We start from the raw sequence: 7,918 nt of genomic DNA on the forward strand, positions 1-7,918 counted from the left end.
AAAGAGTCCCGAAACATGTTCAAAAATAGTACAAAGTATATATAAGTACACACAGTAGCAAAACTCATTAAATTCAAAAACAAACAGAGATGTAGTGCAATGACGGTTCTGACCTCTGATATTAAAGTCTTTTATTGCAGCGTGTGAGAGCTTTGTTTCGCAATAAAAAGTTTTGTATTATAATCGAAAGCTCTGTGTTTTGCTATGAAGTTCATTAAATCTAAGGCTAGTGACATAACATTTTGTATTTATAGTATATTTTTTGTTAACGCGTAGATATAAAAAATAAGCAGAAGTTTTGTTTCTCTATTTTAATCATATATATTTTGTTAAATATACAATATGCTTTTTTAAAGAAAATTATAGTTTCAATAACTTGATGCGAAACACCACCGTGTCTCTTGATATAGTAATCTTTTATTTAGCTTTAGATTTTAGATGGTATCGTACTCATTTATTTTTAATCTTACTAAATATACAAATTTTAATAAATACAATGCCATCTTACAACGACTGAATCTTGGTCTATATCTTGTACTATCAATATTAAACAGATTCAAAAAAGAAAAAAATATCTTTAAAAGTATTTAAATTTTTTTGGATTTAATAAATTAAGAATAAGTAGCTGATCTTTATGATTCTAAAAATAATATACAATGTAGACAATAATAGTTTCAATGATTACTCTAAAATTGCAGTATTAAGGAAATTGAAATATTTACACTCAAAATGTCATTATTACATGACATTGATATTAATTTAAAAACGCGTTTATGAGAGGAAATCGTGAGAGGAGGCTCGTGATTGAGACATGAAAATCAGAACGTGTCTGAACATTTTTTACGATCGCGATTTTATTGTCGACGCTTCTTGCATAGATTTCCCTTTTTTACTGCGAGAGACTCGGAATAGGAACCTCAATATTCCAGTATCGTCCGAAATACATATATTTCGATGATGTAATGGGGAACGCACGAGCGTGGACCATCGTATTACGTTATTCACCTTCGTTGATGCATCGGTATATGTGTGCATGTAATCTCGTATAGATGAGTATAAAGATCCATCTGTATGTTGCACGTGGCTTTAGCGGCCCACATCTCCTGAAGGTTATTCACACCGGGACAGCGACAATGAATACTCCACATGAATTTAATCTCTGATATAATCAAATTGAAATTATACACATTCCAAAAAAAATTTCCGATAAATTACGGAAAACCGCTATAATATATCTATCTATACTATTTTTTATTCTTGGGTAAGAAGATAATACTCGACAAAAAGTATAAAAAAATAATATACAATAAAATATATATGTAATAGATATATATTTGATAAATATTTACGGACAATCTCTTTTTTCCAAAGGTTTTAAATGAAGATCTTAATTGTTGATTTTTTTAAGATTTGCGGAATTCCTGCGAATTAAGCTTTTCAAGGCCACAGATATATGACAAAATTACATTTTTAAATCAATTTTAAGCAAACACTTAATTTTATTTAATTTTAAATAAAAATATGTTTTTGAAATTATGAAACAATACTGATAGTATATAGCTATCAAGTTTTGAATTTAACTAACACAGACATTGTATTTTTTATACAAATTGCTTAAAATCAAAGAAGCATATTCAATTTTAATTCTGCGAGAATGAGAAATTTTGTTTCATAAGTTACTGTTAATTTGTTTAATATATATTTACGAATTTCGCTCTTGCAATTTGCATCTATAGCTGAATAATCTCGTCCCCCCGCACGATATAGTACAAGAATGATAATATAATGTAATGAAAAATTCCTGCGCGATTAATTTTAAAATGCTATGACATTAATGCCCTTTATACCGTTTACTCTTAAATACAGTAGCAGAGTAGCTGCATCGAATCGCTGTCGATCATAGACGGTTGCGCAATATTGCGTATTCCTGTGCAGACGGATATTTACTCGCGTGTTTCGGCAATCTTATTTGGCCGGGAGTGATCATTTGTATTCCCAATGTATTTACCGATCGGTACATACTACACGCGTTACGTCTCGCATAATCGCGAGAAACACGCATTGAAAACGCGCGCCTACGACGCTCGCGATCGAGGTCCACAATGTTGGGAGCCAATTCGTAGATTTGACAAATTTCAGAGGTCGGGTGACACACACACACACACACACACACACGCGCGCGCGCGCGCGCGCGCGACAAACGTATACACGTATATGTGTACGATTTATCCTGCTCGCTTGAATTTATCCGGAGAAAATAATGCTTTTAACGTTAAAGCTTCTACCGCGATGTAAATATCGCTTCTGTTTGTTAATTCCTTACGTTCTACGTACGCGTGAGGGCGTGAGCGTAAGTTGGCACGAGACCAAAGCGCAGACGCAAATGAAGAATTGATTTACAAAAACACGAAGACGCCAAATGCGCTACGATCAGACGACTTCTGTAATACAAAAGAAACAAAACGTCTCTATGACAAAGCTGAAAAATCGACCATTATAACTCCTGTAATGAGGTCAACTCAATCTCGATAAATAAATGACTCTATAATTTATGTTAATAATTCGGTGCGCTATATCAACACTTTTTTCTATTAGTCGCCTTCGTAGTAGACAATAAAAAATCCGATAAATTATGAAAAAACTCAAACCGAAAAAATGAGTTATATTGTTTTTCTAATATTTTATGAATTTGCGCTGAAGTCATATCTAATCTTATTATGGTGATAATTATGTTTGAATTCTTACAGATTGATGCCATTTAAACTTAAATTTTTATATTGATTGATGCCTTTTAAAGCGTCATTGAACTTTTATATTAACTTTTGTATTGATTGGAATGATAGATATGGAAGAGAAAGGGAAAAATATTATAATAGTAATGAATGTAATTTAGTGGTTGTGGAAGCCTTGAGAAGAGAGGGGAGTTTAGGTAAGGAAATGAGAGAGGAAAAGGGATGACGGAGATGAGGATGTGCAGAGGCAATTGGAGGAGAACAGGATTATAGAATTAAGATACAATAAGAAATATAAAGATTTGAATAAGGATATGGACGATTCCAGATATTTAAGGAAGAAAAATTTGGATAAGCAGGATATTGGAGAAAGTTTGAGATGTGGTAATTTGAAGGCAGAGGAAATAGGTATTGGCTAAATAGTGAGAATTGGGAATTGGGTTTGCATTTTTTGTAAAAGTAGGGATAACATGAACCATTATGTTGAGGAGTGTAGTTGGACAAGGAATTGGTATATTGAGTTAGGTAAAAATAATAAAGAAAGATTGGAGAGACTCTCTGGAATGAAGAGTTGGACATCACCAAAGTAAAGGTATTGAAGAAAGTTTATAGGAAAGAGCTAGCGAAAAAAAAGAAGAGAGGAAAAAAAGGTTAGAGAGTAGAATAGGTGGTTAGACCGCGGAGATGTGCAATGTGTGAATGATAAAATTTTAGTGGTGTATGGATTGTATGAGTGTTTAAGTATTTTATGTAAACTAAGTCTACTTTCTGGCTGTAGCTGAAATTAATAAACATATATGTATATTAACTTTCGTATTACAGGGCTGGCCTATGATTTGCATCTTCTTTTCTTTTATCGCGACTTATGGATGTTACTGCTAATTACAAATTTGTATAAAAAATGTATGATGTTTTAGGAAGAAACACGCATATTAAAAATAATAAACCCTCGTTAAAAATGATGAACTCTCATTTAAAATAGTATATTGTACAACTAGTGGAAAAAGTGGTCGATTCTGAATGAGTGTGAAGTTGGTCGCACGAGCGAAGCGAGTCTCTCCGTCTCTCCCTCTCGCTCTTCTTCTCTTCTTCTCTTGTCTCCTCTTGTTCCCTCTCGCGCGAAATGTGCCATCCGCTTATTCTCCCGGTCCCTCCCTCTTATACCGCTATCCTTCTTTCTGGACCGTGGCTATACGGTCGCTCGTTTCTCGCCACCACCCACCGTCGAGTTTCTCTTTATCTATGGCAGATTTAACGAACCTTGAAAATCACGTCTTGCGAGATGTTTACTGAAGTCTCTTGAGCGCCGGTATCGCACCGTCCTCTGCCGCACTGTACAACCAAATTCCAAAAACGTGATAGGTATAACAAGCATCGCCGTTGCCTGCGAAAGCAGAGTAAGTCCTCCGTGGAGAAGCGGCAGCAACGGCGGCGTCCTGGAACACGGTTATTTGCATTTTACGCAGGCTTAAACGTTAATTCGTAAAGGAGATCCGCGCTACGCTGAGACCGCACTGAGTCGATACGAAAGTTTCGAGACGACTTTAGCCCCTTAACGCCGGAGAACTTCCTTCCGCGAGACGTGGATAACTAAATTACTAACAGATCAATTAAATCTTGCCCGTCAATTTGTAAACAGTGTCAACTAGTGCTACCGATACGGTGGATGTAAATATAGCGATTGAATTAAATGCGATTTAAGATTTAGCATCGGAAAAGCGATAATTAATCTCTTTCTAACCGAAGTATCCTTCTGCTTTCCCCTTTTCTCTCTTTCTTTCTCACTCTTTGAGAATATAGCAAATCGATATCTCAAATCTTTCGTCGCCCATGACCAATTTAACTACGATGATTACAACCAACGTATAAAACCGATCTTATATATTTGCATATATTGTTAAGTATAGAATGTATGATATTAAACAATGACTTAATTGTTGTGCTGAATGTCAATATATATCTTTGAATATTTAGTAGTATGATGATTTTGCTTCCTCATAGAGGAAGCTTTGTTTTCATAAACCTCGTATATGGACCTTTAATCGCACATAAAGCTAGGTCTAATCAATCCAATTTTAAAGAATTATATATGAAATAGGGGTAGAAAAGACCGAAGAAAAAATTGTTTTCTTAGTTTTCGATGCCAATGTGTTTAGAATGTTCTAAAATGTTGGAAAATCGCAATTTTTAAAAATGTCCATATGTGTGTATGTGTATGTGCCAAATTTACCAAAATTTCTATAACTCAAGAATTGATTAACCAAATCTGAAAGAATTATATGAAATAGGGGTAGAAAAAACTAAAGAAAAAATAGAATTAGAAAAATTGCTAATAATAAAGGCGTTACCGATTTTTGCCTAAAAAGTATACAAGTTATACATGTAATCTTATATATAGAACGTATCATTAAAGGAAGGTTGTTTTGAATTTCGCGAAGATTGGTAAAAGGGTTTCTGCCTAAAAAATATATAGAGTAGACCGAGGCGAATCGGATTACTAATTAGCACAATAAAACAGCTTGTTTGAAACAAAACACTAACGAAAACTATCTTAAAACTTATATTCTCCGATTCGCCTCGGTCTACCCTAAGTTATTTAAAGGAGAGAGTATCATTAAATGAAGATTGTTATTGAATTTGGCGAGGATCGGTAAAGGGATTACCGATTTCCGCTTAAAAAGTGTATAAGATGTACATGTAATTTTATATAAAGTATCATTAAAGGAAGGTTGTTTTGAATTTTGCGAGGATCGGTGAAAGGGTTACTAATTTCTGCTTTAAAAATGTGTAAGTTATTTGGTGGATAGAATATCATTTAAGAAAGGTATTGAATTTGGTGAGAATCGGTGAAGGAGTTACCGATTTTTGCTTAAAAAGTTACATGCAATGTATAAGTTATACATGTAATTTTTTATATAGGGTATCATTAAATAAAGGTTGGTATTGAATTTGGCAATAATCGGTAAAAAGGTTCTTTCTTTATAAAATTTTAAATTTCTTAAAAAATGTTCGTGGTTGCTCTAACTTCCGCCAATTTTGAGATATCGGACTATTTATAATTCTATTATATTCTTCAGTCTTTTCTACCCCTATTTCATATATAATTCTTTAAGATCTAGTTGATTAGACCCAGCTTTATATGCGATTAAAGGTCTATATGCAAAGTCCATATTGGACCATATAGCCTGAACTCCCAAAGTCAACATCGATTTGACATTGCGTCGATTGTAAAACTTCACTTGTGCTACTAATTGTAAGCTAACCCTCTATCAATTCATAAAAAGATTAAATTTAAAATTAAAAAAAATGTGCAAATTAAAAACTTGCACATTGCTTCCTCATCATTATAGATCGCTACTATTGCTCCTATTTTATTTCGCTCATAAAGCTTCCTCTATGAGAAAGCCAAACTACTAAATACTAATAATTATGCATCGAATAAAATACAAGTTTCCTCATAGAGGAGCTTTATGAGCGAAATAAAATAGGAGCAATGGTAGCGATCTGTAATGATGAGGAAGCAATGTGCAAGTTTCTAATTTGCACATTTTTTTATTATTTAGTTATTTAACGTACGTTATTATTTATCTTTAAAATTTACTTTATGTTTTTTTAATGTTTTTATTTCAAAAGAACGTACTCGGTTAGATATTAGATGAATCCATTTTTGTTCCAATAAAATTTAATCATCGCGACTTTTAAAATTAATTTTTATCGCCACATTGTTCCGATAAAAACAAAAATTTTCACTATTTTCATCTTTTACATTCCTATATTAAAATGTAGCAATTTATAACAATCACACATATATTTTCGCAAATAATCAAAACACATTCAATTATAATTTGTAAATTACATTCTTCTTTTCAAATATTCAAAAATTCTTCAAAAATATTTGGAATTAAATATTACCTTAAGGGCGATACACTAATTTAAATAAAAAGAACTTACCACTCATTTATTTTAATTTATTAAAATTGAATTGTAAATGTGTTTATTATATTCAGACTCACACATGTCTTTCCGTATCTGATTGCTACAGGGATGAATCTAAAGAAATCCTATTGATTTTCTGCCAACCTTATTTGCATCATGAGATCTCGTATTCTCGTTAAGATTCACGGGAGATTTATATGTCCTGCGAACTTAAAAAATTACATCCGCACCGACTCGATTCCGCGAGGTGGCAGCGAATTAACTACTTAATCATGCGAACGTGCGCGGGTCACGACCGCGGATTATAACCCGAATTACAAAGATAGATTCGAGAAAATTATACATCCCGTACCCTTCATATCGCGCGGAGAACGATACACCGCTTTCCAATTGGGGCGGTTTAAAGATCCACGGGATGAAATATTAAATCTGGAATACGGGAACGGCCGATGTAGCTCGCGCGCGCGCTCGTAATATCGTCTGATTAATAATGGCCGGCGGGCGGCCTCGGCTCCGGAAATACGTGAAAGCAGGCACGAGTGGCTTCATACGTCCGTCGTCGGCACGAAAATGCATTTAATCTACTTGCAAATTAATGTTACACGCCTGTTGTACGGTCTATTTTGGATCGGAGCCACGGATCTGAGTGACGTATTACTACACCCTTCCAATCGGATTTTTGCACGCGATTTTTCTTCATCGCCTTTCCGCAAATTCGCGAGCTTGTGAATGGTGACCCAGTTAATACAATAGTTTTATACCTCGGACTTGTAATTAAACTTTATTACTTGTTTCTTTATATATTTATATAACGTATATAAAATACATCTGAAGGCCAAACACGGAAAGAAAAAAGTTGACCTACATTTGATTTCTCCTTCAGTAGAAATTATATAATTAGCTTCAATATTGTCGGTTAGATATAATTATGTAACTTGTAATTTTATGTGGATTAACATTTTGTTAATTGTCATTGTGCTTAACGATTGTCATAAAAAGTAAACTTCTCAAAGCGAATTAACGTTGAACAAAATGTATTCATATATCCGAGATATCCGAGAATCTTGGACCGTAATAGCAGATTTTTCGAAGTCGATTTTTCGTTACACGTTGTCGTTAAAATTAATATCGCGGAGATTTCTGGAGCAGAATTTGCGGATTTTCTTCAAGTTTGAAGACTTGAAGAAAAAGGAAGAAATGTATCAGCTTCTTTCTGCATATCCTTTATTTGCAACGATCCGATATTTTCT

This window comes from Temnothorax longispinosus, chromosome 3 (genome assembly GCF_030848805.1).
Source record: "Temnothorax longispinosus isolate EJ_2023e chromosome 3, Tlon_JGU_v1, whole genome shotgun sequence".
Classification (NCBI taxonomy): Eukaryota; Metazoa; Arthropoda; class Insecta; order Hymenoptera; family Formicidae; genus Temnothorax; species Temnothorax longispinosus.